General features: G+C 38.3%; 1 protein-coding gene across 1 annotated transcript in view; it reads right to left on the reverse strand.

The window, feature by feature from the left end:
- Nucleotides 1-17,376, reverse strand: part of LOC150097017 (uncharacterized) — a 126,360-nt gene that overhangs the window by 105,811 nt on the left and 3,173 nt on the right. The window lies entirely within an intron of this gene.

The following is a 17,376-nucleotide window of genomic DNA, read 5'->3' on the forward strand; positions in this document are numbered from 1 at the left end:
TGCCTGTGGAGGGAATGGCAGACAGCACGTGGCTGCCAGGACATGCTGAAGTTTCTCAGAGTTCAGTTTGACTTCCAGTAAAGGTGGAAAAATAAGCAAAACAGGGATTTTCATGATAATCAACAAGGTTTAGGGATTTGGATAATAACAAATGGACTTATAGAGAATTTCTTCGTAGGAAAAATCCGAAATCCAGAAGGTAATTAAGATATTTGAATAAATGATTGCTACACAAGTTAATATGTGCGATAATTTGCTCAAACATTTCTCCAGAAAAACCTTGTTATAAAAATAAAATTGTTGTTTTTTTTTGTTTGAATTATTATATTTATCATTATTAATGTTTAAGCATTGAAAAATTAAAGTGGTGGATTGATAAATAACAAAATATACAAGTAATACTAAACTTATCTAATTACTCATTCCTAATTATTTCTTTATTTAAAATTTACAATTCTTTTTTATATCGAAATAAAAAATAGTCGGTTAACTAGAAGACAAAATGTTCCAATTTATAGTTTGTAAATCACAGTCTTAGATCAACTAGTTGACCCTTGGGGACTTCAAACTATGAAATAGACGTTAAAATGTTCTTAATTGAATATTTACGTAAACTGAATGTCAGAGCGGAGAGAGTGTCGTCTTCGCTTCTCCGTCCGTTTGGCTGAATTCGAAGACAATGTTGTGGATATATGTAATAGTCTTTAGCTGACTGATGCTTTTCGTTGTCCAGTCCCTTGCTTACTGGAGGCCTGAAGTGGCTCTAGAGACCGAACATTTAATTTCCCCGGATTTTTTTAAATACTTAGTTTACTCAGAAGCGCTGTATACGAAATTTTCTGGTAAATATTAGTATTTTTTTGAAGTAGGTATTCAAATTGTTTCTAAGTTGAAATGTAAACAAGTACAGCATATGATCAGCGAAATAAAGTTGGAAGTTGATTGTTTCCGCGGTTAACGATTACTTACCAGTAATTTTTGAAGGACAAGTTCAGTTTCTTTTTTCTCTTCTATTTTCTTTTTAAAAGAACCGTCAACCCAAAAGTACTAATTTATTTCTCCAATTTCGGGATAAACCACTAAAATAAATAAGTCGTAAGCTCCCATCAACTGTCCCAAACCTCTGTTGGCAACTTCTCTACATTTGCACGTGCGATGGCAAGAAATCTAAGTTTTTAATTTCTTAATGGGAGACTATTATCTATTTAACGGATGTTTAGTCTATACGAAAAAAAAAAAAAAAACGACTGGTAGACAAAGACTGACTTCTTCTTGGCACTGGGCAGTTATATAATTTGGCCGCTACTTTTTCAGTCAGAATTCTGGAATCGAGAACTTCTTTGATGCTGAATTAGACGAGAAAAAATTAAAATTTTTGAAGAGTGTTTCAAAGAAACAGTTGTTATAAGTGTTCTAAATGCTTTGATCTTCAAAATGATGCCAATATAATCATTCCTAGACGACTCCTATCATGTGACACATTTGACATGGTGGATGATTACTGGACGTGTCCATCGAATGCAGGGATTGTACTTGGTCCGAAACAATGTTCATATTGGACACACTAATTTGTACTTTTGTACTCAGGTATATATATATATATATATATATATACACACTAACTATCAATAACTGTCCGGAGAGTTTAGCAATTTACAGTTGATACCAGTAGAGGAATCCTAATATCGGGACTGTCCACTTTGGCTTTGATCACCTCCTGCACCCTTTGAGGGAAGCTTTCCACCAACGTGCGGCGACAACAGGTGGAATTTGTCTCCATTTCTCCATCAAAGCAGCACTGAGTTCAGCAAGAGATCGAGGACGTGCTGCTCTGGACCTCAACTGCCGCTCCAGTTCATTATACAAGTTCATCCCCCATTCCATAACAGCTGCAGGTTTGTGGCATGGGCATTGTCGACTTGATAGCAACACGGTCCGTTCCATGACAGCTCTACAGTGTCGACAGCACCTCATTATCTAGAATATCAAAGTACTGAGCTGCCTTCATGGAACCACGGACAATGACTAGTGGTCCCACTCCAAACCAGCTGAATGCATCTGACACCATTATTCATCCACCACCAAACTTTACTGTAGGTAAAACACATTGTGGTAACAAGCATTCACCAGGCTGCCTCCACAACCACACCCTGCCATCAGACTGGAAACAGGTGAACCTTGATTCGTTCCAGAGTGCCGTTTTCCACTGGTCAATTGTCCAGTTCACACGCTCTTTGCACCACGCCAGACGAGTCACTTTATTCGTTGTGATGTTCAGCTTGTGTACCGCTGCTCTTCCGTGGAAATCCCAGTAAATCAAGTTCTATTCGTACAGTATTAGTACTCACCATGATGTTACTGGCGCTCTGGAACTCATCATAAATGATCTGTGCAGATTGTAGCCGCTTTTTGCGTGCCACCCACTTTAACACTTTCCTGTCCCTGCCAGTCATTTTCGGCGGCAGCCCTGGATGTTTTCCTGCACTAGTGATGACATCCATTGATTTTGGTTACTCCAGTTGAGCGGCAATGGCACGTATGTACATGCCATCAATGTAACAGCCTAAGATGACACCTCTCTTGAAGTCACTGAGTTCAAGTCGTGTTGCATCACGTGTATTCAACTGCTACGATGAAATGCTGCTTCCTATTATCTGTACACCGGTATTTATGTTATTAACAAACCTGATTTGTTCCATAGCTTCAAATAACAGGGGTGTCCCGACAATTATTGGCAGATAGTGTATATATAATCAGCATACACATACCGAACACTGAATTAGAAACACTTATGAAGATGTTTAAGCGTCACTCACGCAGCGTATATGCAAAATACTTGGTCACGTGCGTCACCATGTTCTACGCACTGTTTAGAAATGTTGCTGGTCAGTAATCGCTAATGATGTTGATCACAATGGGAAAAACAAAGAATCTTTCAGGATTCCATAAAGGGCGTATTTGGGTGCCCGTCTGGCTGCAGCCACGATTTTGAAAACCAGTTTCTCTGATTGATTTCTCAATCGTGAGATATCCCGAGTGTTTAATCAATGAAAAAAAAATAGTCCATATTGTTTGTCTAAGAGGCGCAAAAGTGGTCTTTAAGACATTCTGTCAAGAACGAGATTCCCGTCATGTGAGAAGTCTTGTACGAACAAACAAAACTTCCTGCGTATTTGACCGACACATTTAATGAAGGCTGTTCCTCCACTCATATCTCACCGAACTATGCGCAGGAAATTGAAGAGGATCGGTAATGGCAGTCGAATGCCTACAGGGAATTCAATGGCCGGTATGTGTAATACAACTCCTTCTCTCACAATCCTTGGTTGTACGGCACATTCAATAACGAATGATAGCACGATTATTGGACGTCGAATCTTGTCCATTCTTTGTTCATCTCGCATGGAGAGACTGTTCCTTGTCACACACTGAGCGTTGAGTTATATTTTCTCTTTATCACATTATTCTTGGTATCCCTTGAGCCACCGTTACATCGTAACGGTGCAGAGATAACTGACATATTCTGGTCAACCCCTGTAACTCTATTATCATCCCATTAGAAGCCATTTAGGTCACGACCTTTGCCTATTATCCAACACACTTGATTGCAGATACTCCTTGGAGTAACGTACTGCCTACTTATGGAAACAGACGTTTGAGGTTTCGCAAACTGTTTTCTTAGGATTTGCTTGTTTTGCAATTATTTAGCACGAGGATGAACTAGAGTATTTGTCTAAGAATGGATAACTCAGACTTGGTAAAGGCCGACATAAAATTTCTCTCGCTCTTCATACAATTCCAAATTTAGTCTGACTATATAATGAAGTCATTAAATAAAATCGGCAATAAATAAATAAATAATAAATACTCAGAGTCACTGAGTTTGAAATTCAAACGATAAATAGATGAAGATATTTCAGGATGTTTGTTAAAAGCAAACAACGGTCGAATATTCCCATTATGATTCAACGGCTAGCAACAACAAAAAGAAATGTACTGCACTCAGGCAGTGAGTTATCGTTCATCTGAGCAATTAATTCCAGGAAATCATCTTTGGTCTGGTCTGTGATTCTTTGCAGACTTTTTGACAACTGTGGTTTAAATATTATATTCTTATTCATACTGTTCCATCTTTATACTTGACAAAGGTGGACAGAGTTGGTCGGTAATAGTGATATTTCTAACGCCCCTCAAGGGAATTTCCTTCTTGTTTAAGCACAATTTTAATTTTAACATTGAGCTTCATCACTTATAACAATGAACTAATAATAACATATAACATAACATCCTTGGTCAGAAGGGTGAAACAAGATGATGCTTTTATTCCCCGTTGTCTGATAGGGAGGATGAATTGAAGGAAAGATTTATGAGCTGAGAGCTCGCCCTGGGGGGCACGGAGATTAGTCATTGTTGCAAGTATTTAGGATGGCTTTTGGCCTCTTGTATTTGAAGAGGTCAGTCTCTTCATAGTTTGCTGCTTATTTAACTAGATCGTTTGGGTGTGTAGAGATCTTTGAGAAGAATTTTTCTACTGTAGTTAATAGGAAGGAGTAGGTGTAAGGGATGTTTGTATCTCTATGCAGTTGCACGTCCTTACAAACCACGGTGCGTCCAATATCATGCGTAAACACCTATTTTGCACTCTCTGCAGTCTGAGGATGTTGGAGTTGGATGTGTGGCTCCAGGCTGGAGAGGCATATGTCATCATGGGGAGGATCATCAGCAGGTAGAGGAGCACTTTGATTCTGGTATTCAGTCTACTTTTTCTATTTGTTAGAGGGTAAAGTTGTGCAATGGTTTTAGATGCTTTCGTACATAAGGCTTTGGTGTGTAGGTTGAACGTTAATCTTTTGTCCAGAATTACTCCAAGATATTTTGTTTCTGTTTGCCAGGGGATTTTGGTGTTGAATAGATAAAGGTCCCCCCATGGGAGTTGCCATTTTTCTGGTGAAAAGTATTGCTACACTCTTCTGGGGATTCACTTGTAATCTCCATTTGGAGAACCATGTTCTAGTTGTAGCAGGTTTTCTTGCAACTTTTTAGTGACAAAATGAGGTCGTAGAGATCTGGCAAGAACTGCTGTGTCATCCGCCTAAAGTGCTAAGATGGATGACATTGGGTTGTGCGAGATGTTTGCCATATATATTGAGAATAAGATCGGAGCCAGTAGGGAACCTTGAGGAACTCCCGCAGAGATCCGTCGCTGACTTGAAACTGTACCATTTATTTTGACTTGTATGTGTCTGTCCTGGAAGTAAGATTTAATTAGGTGGACGATACTTGATGGTATACCTGCTGAAATGAGTTTGTGTAGTAATCCCAAGTGCCATATTTTGTCAAAAGCTTTCGGTATGTCAAGGAAGACTGCTCCGGTGTGCTGGTGCCAATTGTATCCGGTGGTGATATACTCAATTATCCTATAAATTTGTTGAGTAGTACTGTGATGTTGTCTGAATCCAAATTGTTCCTTAGGAATGATATTTAACTCATTTACTGAGGCGTGGAGTTTAGAGAGAATAATTTTTTCACCAATTTTGCCTAAGTTTGAGATTAGGCCGATGGGTCGATAGCTTTCAGGCAGGTGTGGATCTTTACCTGGTTTATGCACTGGTACCACATTTGCGACTTTCCAATAGCTAGGGAAATACTTAAATCGGAACATGGCGTTGATTATGGTGGTGAGATGTACAACAGCTCTTCGGGGCAGAAGTTTTATTACTCTATTTGTTATGCCATCTGGGCCAGGGGCTTTTTTATTCTTTAGCTTCTTTAGAATTTCATAGATTTTCGCTGGTGAGGTGTTTGGAGCTTTGTTGTTGCAGGTATCGGTGCCTTTCAGTGCATGTCTGACATGGAGGTGGATTTTATAGACATGTTTGAAGTCCAAGTTGTCATATGTAGGGCTACACTGTTTTTCTAGGTTCTTTGCTATTTCTTCAGCTTTTTCTGCGTCCGTGTGTACTAGTCCCATGTTTGACTTGAGTGGGGGAAGAGATTTGCTTTTGTTTCTGAGACTTCTTAATATGTTCCAGATGGAGTGATCGCCGGGTGATACAGAGGCTAGTTTGGCTTCCCAAGTTTTGTTCCTGTAAGCTTTAAGTGCTTCTCTAACTTCATTGTTCAGTTTCTTGAGAATCCCCTTGTCCTGAGGTGCACAGGTGTTGTGGTACTTTTTCCTTGCTTTGTTTTTGTTCCTAATTAGATCCATGATGTCTTCTGGAAGTCGGTTTGGCTTAAAAGTGGTTTTGGTAGAGGTGACAACCTTTATGGCTGAGTTGATTTGCTGAGTCAGACTTTTGACAGCATTTTCAATTTCTTTTATGGAGCTGATGTGAGGGACAGGTCCAATGTGTTCTGATAGTACTTCTGGAAGTTTTTTCCATAAGATAAAGGAGTGGGGAGGAGGCAGCAGTTGTTCTTGCTTTCCCAGCTGGAGCAGGATTGGGTTATGATCAGATGTCAGCTCGTTTAAAGAGTCTAGGCTGAACTGTAATTTAATATTTTGTAATATAGCAATGTCAAGTATGTCAACTGTGTTATATGTACTATGATGAGTTGGTTCTGCAGGGCCTGCCACCACTGCATAATTTAAACTGGAGTAGCTGAAGAGTGTGTAGCCGTTTCTGTTGGTGGTTTTACTGTTCCATGCCGGGTGTTTCGCGTTTAGGTCACCGGCAATGATGACTTGATCTTTATTGCCTAGGACGGCATCTAGATCTGAATATAGTAGATTCTTTGATGGAGGGTTGTAAGCTGCATAAAGTGTTAGTTTCCCGACTGAGGTAGTGGGTACTACTATTCCTGTGAATGAACTAATAATTATAATTAGTTCTTAAAAGAACTGGGCGATGGACTGTGTCCTTGACTCTTAATCCCGTCATTTGAATGAAGATTATCTGTGTGGATGGGGTGTTATTGAGCTAAAAAGTTCGTGGTCATGGCTGGTTAACGGCAATAGCCGAGCCTCAGTTAAAACTTCATTGGCTACAGCATTGCCATTTGTTACCCTGGAAGTCCTGAAAAGGACTTTTTCAGTCAGGAACCATTTTTCAGTCAGGTTCCATCCTTCTCATGAACGAACTAATAATTACGCATGAATACGCTATTTATAAATAATTATGTAAAAATATAATAGGTGTTTAAGTGAAACGTTAAATATTTTTTATAACTTTATAGATATTTAAGGAAACAAAATTCTATTTCATATAATTTATTATTGTTATTATTAATTATTAGGAATAACTGTTAAAAATAAATATAACTTTTTTACAAATAAATTTGTAAGCTCTGAATTTCATATTACAATTTAATGCCATAATAATAATAATAATAATTTGTGAGTTCAACAAATCTTCATCATCGGCCTGTAGAGTAAGATAGGCTGAGAGTCAGCAGATAGTAGGAGAGGAAATAAAGATAGAGTGCATGGTGGTAGAGTAGGTGAAAGAGGCCTCAGTTGACCTGTTTTAGCTGTTTGCCCCCCAGGGGCGTTTCTAAAACGGTCGTTGATTTTTCACTTTACAAAAAAAAGGAAAATTCCTAAAAAGGAAACATGTAACAAAACAAAAACGTACACAGAAAAGCAAAAATTGAAAGCTAAACTTAGAGGTGGAGGAAGGATCTGGCCCGAGTGATGCAGCTCACAAGGAACTGCAACGCCTCGCTGTAAGCCTTCGCCGCTCGGGTTCTCAGGTCCTCCCCCACCTGTGATAGCTGAAACCGGTGAAGCTGAGTACAGTAAACCCACAAAGTGGTTACTGTGTCTTTCTTTTGTTGTGGGCTGTTAATATTCTCTTGGCTACTTCACTTCCCTTGACCATGTCCAGTTTGCAGAGAGCTATAAAAAACGCCGAAACTGCCTCCTCATCTAAATCCATAGCTACCTCTACTTGATCAGGGCTGATTTTGCTGATGTCATCCACGAAAAGGTCACCCCATTTTGCACTGACAACATCAGGTCCATGCTTCCCTGTAAGGAGGAGTTCAGGTTCTCCTAATTTTGCCATCGCTTCTTTGAATTTATCCGCCACCCCAGGGATACCTCTAATAAGATGGCTTAGAGTCTCCCCTGCTTTTGCATGAGGGACTTCTGAGTGGGCGGTCTCAGATACTTTAGCTGTTTTTGGTGTTATCAACTCTTCTTCCTGTGGGCTTAATGGCCGTTTGGAGGTGTTGATGTTCACCTCCATCTTTCCTTCTTCTGTATCTATTTCATCTGTATTAATATCTATATCTATATTGGTATTGATGGTTTCAATAGCCACTGTTTCTTCTTGTTGGATTTTACTGCTTGTGGAAGTTTTTTTCCCCTTTCGGTTTTTCTTAGAAGTGGAGGTATGGATTTCTGTTATATCAGGATCAGGAGCAGCCTCGAAAGGAGGAGAAGCTTCCTGTGCTGTGTCATTTCCATTGCTTGGTGGAGTTGCTGGCGTGATTGCACCACCCATCCTCTCAGCAAGGGTTCTGGATGGGCATGTGTCCACTTTGTGGTCAATTACCCCACATTTCAGGCAAGCTGACTCACAGTTGTCTTGGTTGTGGCCTGCTTTGAGGCAGTTTTTACATTTCACTCTAGGACAGTCTGCCCCAAGGTGAGTGAAAGTACCACATCTAAAACATTGTTTTTTAACACCAGGGTAATTTATCATTACTCTGGCGGATCCAATAAAAATGAAGTTGGGAACGGGCGTTTTCATCTCGAGGGAGATGTGGACTTCACCCGACTTCCATTTGGGGTTTTCTGCGTCATTTAGGACTTCCACCTTGTGTATAACGCCGAATTTCCCGAATATTTCGTGGATGATCTTTACATCCGTTTTAATATATTCTAAAGGGAATCTGGGGATTCTAAGTAATTTGGTAATACTCCCTACCAAAAATGGAACTATTATTTTTCCATTACATTCGAATCCTGCAAGTAGTTTGTCTCTTGTTTGCTCACTCCTTACTACTACTTGGAAGCGGCCACCACCAAAGGGAGTAAACCCAAAAATCTGCTCAGCACCGACGCTTTCGATGAGGGCTTTGGCCAAACATCGAGGTCGTACATCAGCTTTCACTTCGATTCCAAGGGTCCGCGTACGCGGCAAAGCCATGCTGGTGAGGCCTAAGCTATTCCCACCACCTAGTGTGTTATTGTTGCCCCAGTCTGGTGTTTATTCTGTATTTGCTGCTGTAGTTTATTATCAAGTGTCTCTATGAGACGCTTTGCCGATAATAACTGAGCTAACATATACTATAATTTGCGCTTAGCTAAACAATTTGCTAATCACTTATGGGGAAGTTCACAAAAATGAGCTAACCACACTGCAGAAATGATCCTGTGAAGTATGACACTAACGCTTGATCTAAGCCAAAAGGCCGAGAAATGCCATTCGAAAGAGAAGAATTATTACCTTCTCTGTCTGTTTAACGAACTAATAATTGACAATTGACATTTATGTCTATTGTCAATTATTAGTTATGCATGAATATGCTATTTATAAATAATTATGTAAAAATATAATAGGTGTCTAAGTAAAACGTTAAATATTTTTTATAACTTTATAGATATTTAAGGAAACAAAATTTTATTTCATATAATTTATTATTGTTATTATTAATTATTAGGAATAACTGTTAAAAATAAATATAACTTTTTTACAAATAAATTTGTAAGCTCTGAATTTCATATTACAATTTAATGCCATTCGAAAGAGAAGAATTATTACCTTCTCTGTCTGTTTAACGGTTACCAGATATGATAATGATAGTAATAATTATTATTAGCATCTGACCTGCATGGAGTCAGAGACTCATCGTAGGAGGTACACACTATCACACACGCGTAAAGCTCATCCAACCGTGCCTAAAACTGATTCAATGGGTCTACACCCATAACGCACTCAGTGAATGCATTCCACTCACCAACCGCACTCCATGCAAAGAAATTTCTCACTCCTCTACTCACACCTTATTTATACAGTTTCGATGGATGGCCTTGTTGGATTCTGATTATGTAGAGATTAGAGTAATTATTATTTGCTTCAGAATCCAACATGATCTTCCATCACAAAGGCTAGACTTGTAAATATTATTTAATATAAACAACTTATTTTACAAATTAATATTCATATAACTACCTTTAATATTATCTAATATTTAATTATTTAATCAAAGATATATCTATTAATAATGAAAAGACTGTATAAAATATTATTAAGCTATTTTATTTATTACAATATTAATATTATAAGAACTTGTATTTGATATTTTAACTGCGCATTTATTGAAATGTAAATATTCTCTATTTATTCCTGTTTGTAAAGTTTAACGTTATGTAATAGCTCAATTTTATTATATTTTGTTTTGTTTTCATGGAAACGTATGTAAGTGAGCGAGCACGTTTTGGAACACCACGTGAGGTTTATTGAAAAGAGTTTTAGAAAGAAATGACGTGAGCAATTGAGGGGGGGAAACAGATATATAAGCGACGAACGCTGGAATTACGAATGAATTAGGAGATTAGGGATTTATTAAAGAGAGATTGGCATTAGGTTGGAATCGGGCATTCGGCAATCACAGTGCGATAATAGAGAGTCGGCAAGTCACTCAAGCAACTAAATAAAGTCTACAAGTTGAGAAGCAGTTAGCTAATAAGTTTCTGAATAACAAATAAAGCAACGGAAGATAGCTGAGTGACTACTGAATGACTAGCGATATTTTAGTTGAGATTTATTTTCAGGGCCGACCTTTCAAGGACACACTGAAACGTGAAGCATAGTAAGAAGTAAGTAGAGTATAAATAGAGGCAACAGGGTTGTGTTTAATGATAGCGGTGTTTAGAATTATAGTGCCTAAAGAATTATTTGAATGCCGGAGGAATGAACATCTGTATATATAAAACCCCAAGTTAAGGAATTATTGTGTATTGCCCTAATTCAAGAGTAATCAGTAGTGCTTCATGCAAGAACATCTGATTATATGTATTGTGCCCGTAAATTAATTCAGTTAATGCTAGAAGATTTATTTTAATGAGTGCTGTTTATTGTTAAAAGTGTTTACAGTTATAAAAAGTGTTTGTGTGTATGTTGATGAAGGAAGAAGATTAACGGTAAGAATATTCCAACCTTAATATTTCTGTACAGAGAAGTGTGTGAGTTTCATCCTAGAATTTCCTTATGTTAACAGTAACTATCGCGAAGATTAACTGAAGTGAAAATTTAAAAGTGTTTGCTTGTAAAGCGGTGTTACTGCAATATTTATTGTATTTGGAACTTAATGAACTATGAAAAGACTGTGATATAGAGATAACAGATTTATCTTGTCAGAGTTTGATTGTACTTATCGGAGAAGCTGAAGTGATTGTGACATTAATTACTGATTTGAAGTTAAGTGTGATATTTATGATTTTAAAATTAAATGTTTGTTTTTGTTAATGAAAAGTTGTATTTTGCCTGAATCTCTTTTACTGCACCATTCATAAAATATTCGAACCAAAGCGGGAAAATTAAGTAAGTTAAATATACTCGGCCAGTATATAACATCATAAAAAGAGAGATAGTTGAGAGTTGGTTTTTATTCAATTCTTGAACTAATTCAGATATAGAGTGGCGCAGTCTTAAAATATAAATTTTCTTTATATTTGAATTAGAAATCAACTAGCAACTATTTTTTTGGTTAAGCACATCGTAGTGACTAACATGTCGGATCCAAAGTATAGATTAAGAACAAGTAGGATCCAACAGCCTCTACTTATATAAGAGGCCATCCTCTTATTCTATAAAAATATCTTCCATGTTATTTGATAACAACCCCTGACTAGCTTATATGTCTCAACATACCCCCCCCTCTTCCTCCCATTCACGAGGTTTTGCGATTTACATTCTCTCAATCTGTCCTCATACTCCACATTCCAAAGACCACTGACCACCTTTGTGAATCTTCTCTGGACCCTTTCTAACATATCCTCATCAACATGAAAATATGACAATCAAATCTGAGCATAATCCATATGCGTCTAATCCAGACCTTATATAATGCATCATAAGCTCTCTATGTCTGCATGTCAGCGTCCTCCGCATCACCATTATCCGATGTGACGTCTTCACAACTTGCGCAATGTGGCCCTTGAATTTCAGGTCCTTGTCCACCGTCATCCTAGATCTCTCATCTCCTCTACTTCGTTCAAAGTTTCCCCACCCAGTGTATCCTTTGCATCCCATCTTTGCTTATCAAATCTCAAAACCTTACCCTTCGCGACATTGTTCCACTTACCTGCCCATTCATGAAATCTATTTAAGTCCTCCTGTAAGGCCATAACATCTGCTTGACTCTGCATTTGCTTTCCCCACATTTTGCATCATCTGAAAACAGCTGGATATCACTAGTTAAACCCATCTCAATATCATTAACATACAAATTGAACAAAACTAGTCCCAAAACTGACCCCTGTTGTACACCACTAGTGACCTTCCTCTTTCGGGATATTGCACCCCTCTATACAACTTTCTGATACCTATCCAACAGCCAGTTACTGATCCAGCACAGCAGTCTGTAATCCAATCCCATCTGTTTCAATTTATTTAATAGTTTAACGGGCTACTTGCACTCGTATATGACGTGCATTACTTCAACCTTGGTATCTCTCTCCCGGGTCTGACTCCCACTGATGAAACCTTAATAAAGGTCGAAACCGGTCTGGTTAGTGGCCCTTTTTATTATGCACTGCATTATACACGCCTGAAAGTAGGTGGGTGTGTGCTTTGCATTATGGGATCCATACCAGTGGTGTAGCTAGAGCTTTTGCCGCCTGGGGTGGTCCCTGAGTTTGTCGCCCCTTTCAATACACACCAAAAATACTACAAAAAGTCAAAAACGACGTATAGGGAAATAAATCAAAACACCATGTTTATCTTTGAAGTAAAACTTTAATTTCAACATTCTAAAATGTTGTTTTTCTTGCGTTTCTGTTAACAAAATCGTCGATGACATTGGCGAAGTTCATTTCATGGTAATGTGGGTAATTCTTTATCAATTTTATTTAGAAAAACTCCTCTCACAACTAGCAACTTACAGCAATTGTGAGGAAAATTCGCAGTGGTATTATAACATTTGTTAGAAAAAGTTGAAAACAGTTCAAAGTGCGGCCCGGGGCGGACCGTCCCCTCCGCTCCTCCGTAGCTACGCCTCTGATCAATACTAAGGCAAGTGATATGAAGGCATTAGCCTGTACATATACAAGTAGCTCACACGTAAACCTTTGTTTTACTTTCTTGGGAAAAGGATTAAAACCAAGTATATATTTTTTTTTCTTATCTTTAATGTATGATAAATCCTAGTTGAAAAACTTTCAGCATATATTCCAAGTAGGGGAGAATTTACGATACAATATTTTTACATTTATTTATTTTTTGTAATTAATTAGACCCTATTCAGTGTATATTTCTTTCTTAATCCCCCTCTTTTACGGTGTCTAGGCAAATATTCTTACAACCGCAACCGTTCTCGAGGACAGTGGCGCACCCAGAGGGGGAGGAGGCCCTTCCTCCCAAAGAAAAAGGAAAAACCTTAGAAGATTTTCAAAAATCTTTCCCTAATTAAAATTCATTTTTTTTAAAAATTTTCTGTTGTGCCGTGTCTTCTATTTCTATACTATTTATGAATTAGCGATCATTGCACATGCTCGGTCATAGGTCGTATGCAACGTGTACTGTGTATTCTCAAATCGTCTACTCAACCCCCCCCCCCCCCCCCAAGATTAAATCTTATGTGCGCTACTGCTCGAGGATAACTCTGAGGGACGAAAAATCCGAATTTCCGGGTAAAAATACCCTCAAACTCCGTGTGAGACTGACTAACTCACCTTTCGTCAAAAGAGACCACATAAAGGTTCCTCACGTCACTGACGGGAATCGAATCCAGGTCTCTCCGACCAAAGAGATTTGTCTATACCCACTGAGCTACGAAGGCTTCGTTACAAAAATGAAATGTTTTGTGAAATCTGGTGTTAGAGTTATTTTTGACTCGTCATTCCACAAAATATATAAATTCCCCCCACCTCGAAAAAACTTAACTCAGTGGATTATCTAAGCCTAATATTCAAATTTAAATTCCAATTTTTTTTTTACGAATTTGAAACTTTTTTTCCTTCTTAGAAACTCTAATTTTCATTAAAGTTTTAAAATATTCCAAATGTTCGCAATAAATTTCATATTTCAAAATAAAAGTCTTCATTTTAGACACATCTACGTCAAACAGGTTACTGGCTATCCACAGACTAGTTCATTATTCTTGCTAACCAAAAAAAAAAAAAAATCTTGAAAGTTATTTTTTCCACATTTATAGTAGTGTTTTGTTTTATACAAATACAGTATTATTGTGATGGCTTGTAGTCATGGTGACAGATGTTGTTTACTAAATCTCCACGCTTTTAGTGAATTCCTCTGGACTAATATACTGAATAGAACCAAACAAAGAAAAAAAAAGTCAATATAATTAAAACAGCGTTTTTGTCACGCGCACGATTAACTCTGATGTCGCGCGACACGCATGAAACTATTAGTGTATGTTTCGCTGTTCACAAAAGAAGACTCACGTGCACTACGCACGTGGTTGAGGGTTAAAATTAGAAATTATTACACGTTTACTGAACGTGGCCCACAAGAACTAACTCTGGCTCCACCTATTGTCATTAAGGATTTGAGTCAATTTCTGTTTTTCTACGCAGACAATATGGCGATATTTGCTAATCTACGTTAGTGTCGATTAAGAATCGATGAATACAACACTGTCGAAATCAAAAACAAAGCGACACACGCACATATACAGTGTTTTAAAACTATGTATACTTCAAAATTATATTGAAAATACTTTAAAAACGTACTTTAATAAAAAATGTACTTTAAAATTATATTTCCCAAACGTCATGCCCAATTTTAAAATTTTAATTGTGCATGTGGTTCAACAAGCTTCGACTATTCATCGACGTTACTCAAGCTTTTCTTATATATAATATAAAATTCTAAACAAATTATAAAACATAGCTCAGATTTTTAAAAAATCAACTACATTTCAAAAACTCTCAATTTAATAAAGAATTCTTGAAATACACCTTATAATTATTAGTATAGCTTTCTTAGAGCTGCTATTGGAAGGCATGATGTTGCAGGGGAAGGACAATGATTGCAACAATATACCCTTGGAGGGTAATGGATGGCAATGCTGTAGCCAATGAAGTTTAACTGAGGCTCGGCTATTGCTGTTATCCTTCTGCCATGACCAGAGCTTTAATAGCTCATTAACACCTTATCCCTACACTGTCCTGTACAGATAACGGGGAAGATGAAAAGCATTCTTGCTTCGCCCCTTTAAGCCAGTCCTTATAAGGACTGTAAGGATGTTGCAGGATTCCACAGCAGTCATTCCATATGGAAATTCATAAACACCTCAGGAACAAGCGCAAATCCCTCCCCCCCCCCTCTGCAAGCAGAACAGCACCCTGCATACACAGATGCTGACAAAGCCGAAGCCATAGAGAAACCTAGAGAAACAATGCAGTCCTGCATATGAGAACCTAAACATCAGCCACGTATACAAGATCCATTGTAAAGTCAGGTTCACAGTAAATCGTCCCGATGACAATCCAAGCCCTATAATGCCTACCTCACCTACCGAAATAATCGGCATCATCAACCATCTCAAGATCAAAAAAGCCCCAGGTCCCGACGGCATCACTAACCAAGTCATCAAGGCACTACCACGCAAAACCATAGCACACCTGGCAAACATCGTAAACTCCATCCTCAAATGGCAGCACTTCCCCCAGTCATGGAAAATAGCTGACATCATCCCAATTCACAAACCAGGCGATGACCCACACCTACCTGAAAATTACCGTCCCATATCCAACTTAGGGAAAATAGCAGAGAAAATCAGACTCCAAGATCATGTCAACCAACTAAATATCATTCCACAAGAACAATTTGGCTTCCGTCAAAATCACAGCACCACCCAACAGATCCATAGACTGATAGAATACATCACCACAGGATTCAATTGGAATCAGCACACTGGAGACGTCTTCCTAGACATCTCAAAGACCTTCGATAAGATCTGGCAACAAGGCCTCCTCTACAAATTTATCATCACAAACCTTCCACTAAACATGATACACCTGATTAAATTATACCTCTCAAACAGGAGGATGCAAGTCAAAATCAATGAAACAGTCTCAACCCAACGGAAAATCCTCGCTGGAGTTTCTCAGAGATCACTGCTAGCCCCGATCATGTTCAACATTTTTATGGTAGACATCCCTCAAAATGCTCTGATATCCACCATCGCCCTTTATGCAGACCACATCTCGTAACCAAAAAACTACAAGACATCATCCTGAATCTAGAAAAATGGTTTACAGACTGGCGACTACAATTGAACCCCCAGAAAAGCACAACGATACTCTTTACAAGAAGACGAGCATCCAAAGGAGACACCACCCTGTTCAACTCTAAAATTCCCTGGAAAACTGAAGCCAAATACCTCGGAATACGTCTCGATAAACGATTATGCTTCAACAGCCACATCAAGAGCACATGCACCAAAGGTTATCGCCCAGCTTGATACCACTTGATCAACAGACACAGGCATTTTAAAATTGGGTTGCTGGCGAAATGTCAAATAATTAGAATTATTTCTGGAATATATCGGATGGCGAAATCTTGCAGTTCAAACATTTTGTTTGTGAGTCCGTTGGCATTCTAAGAGGCGATCAAAAGTAAATGAAGCAGGATGATTTTCACCACTTCCCACATCTGTAGTCAGTCCTGCACAACTACTGGGCATGACCTGAAATCTGTGACATTGACCAGTTGGTGCTCTTTTCCGAAGGAGTCCAGGGGTGATTTTAAATCTGTAGTTCAATGTGATATCGTAAAGTTCTCTGTGGTTGTTAGTTATCTGTACTAATACGAGTGAGCATCAGTTTATTGTCTAATCGAAACATCAGACTAACTTTAATAGGATTTAGTGGATAGTCAATAAGATCTTCAGTGGTAAACTCCTCAGTGACACTTCTGAGAACAATCTTTAGGTTTTTCACGCTATTCAGCGCGAAAGAATATCTGGAAAGTTACGAATAGGTAAACCATGATATTCATTTAAATCAACACTATATCACATCACACACACGCGTACCGCCATCTTACTTATTACCGATATCATTGTTCATAATGCAATGTAATCAAAATCATTTGGCTCCGCCTTTATTTTCTATTTAGATGGCAGATATCCCTCAAACTCCTGTTACGACCATCATAGTTCTATATGCAGACGACACAGCTATACGAACAAGATGTCTTCGCCCTTGCCTGATAAGCAATGGACTCCAAGATAGAATCA

Source organism: Typopeltis vanoorti, chromosome 18 (assembly GCF_054136105.1).
Source record: "Typopeltis vanoorti isolate ZY-2024b chromosome 18, IOZ_Tvanoo_1.0, whole genome shotgun sequence".
Lineage (NCBI taxonomy): Eukaryota > Metazoa > Arthropoda > Arachnida > Uropygi > Thelyphonidae > Typopeltis > Typopeltis vanoorti.